Genomic DNA, 1217 nt, shown 5'->3' with positions numbered 1-1217 from the left:
TGTCCCATAGATTTTGGATTGTTGAGTTTTCATTTTCATTCATTTCTATGTATATTTTGATTTCTTTTTTGATTTCTTCTGTGATTTGTTGTTTATTCAGCAGCATGTTGTTCAGCCTCCATATGTTGGCATTTTTAATAGTTTTTCTCCTGTAACTGAGATCTAATCTTACTGTATTGTGGTCAGAAAAGATGCTTGGAATGATTGGATTTTTTTGAATTTACCAAGGCTAGATTTATGGCCCAGGATGTGATGTATCCTGGAGCAGGTTCTGTGTGTGCTTGAGAAAAAGGTGAAATTCATTGTTTTGGGGTGAATTGTCCTATAAATACCGATTAGGTCTAACTGGTCTATTGTATTGTTTAAAGTTTGTGTTTCCTTGTTAATTTTCTGTTTAGTTGATCTATCCATAGTTGTGAGTGGGGTATTAAAGTCTCCCACTATTACTGTGTTATTGTTAATTTCCCCTTTCATACTTGTTAGCATTTTTCTTACATATTGCAGTACTCCTATGTTGGGTACATATATATTTATAATTTTTGCATCTTCTTCTCAGATTGATACTTTGATCATACTGTAGTGTCCTTCTTTGTCTCTTTTCACAGCCTTTGTTTTAAAGTCTATTTTATCTAGTATGAATATTGTTATTTGTGCTTTCTTTGGTCTCTATTTGCATGGAATATCTTTTTCCAGCCCTTCACTTTCAGTCTGTTTGTGTCCCTTGTTTCGAGGTGGGTCTCTTGTAGACAACACATATAGGGGTCTTGTTTTTGTATCCATTCAGCTAGTCTGTCTTTTGGTTGAGGCATTAAACCCATTTATATTTAAAGTGATAAGTATGATCCCATTGCCATTTACTTTGTTATTTTGGGTTCGAGTATATACACCCTGTTTTTCCTGTCTAGAGAAGATCCTTTAGCATTTGTTGGAGAGCTGGTTTGGTGGTTCTGAATTCTCTGAGCTTTTGCTTGTCTGTAAAACTTTTGATTTCTCCTTCATATTTGAATGAGATCTTTGCTGGGTACAGTAATCTGGGCTGTAGGTTATTTTCTTTCATCACTTTAAGTATGTCCTGTCATTCCCTCCTGGCCTGAAGAGTTTCTATTGCAAGATCAGTTGTTATCCTTATGGGAATCCCCTTGTGTGTTATTTGTTGTTTTTCCCTTGCTGCTTTTAATATTTGTTCTTTGTGTTTGATCTTTGTTAATTTGATTAAT

Source organism: Bison bison, unplaced genomic scaffold (assembly GCF_000754665.1).
Source record: "Bison bison bison isolate TAMUID 2011002044 unplaced genomic scaffold, Bison_UMD1.0 scf7180017864273, whole genome shotgun sequence".
NCBI classification, from domain to species: Eukaryota; Metazoa; Chordata; class Mammalia; order Artiodactyla; family Bovidae; genus Bison; species Bison bison.
Note: the sequence above shows the minus strand (reverse complement) of the source record.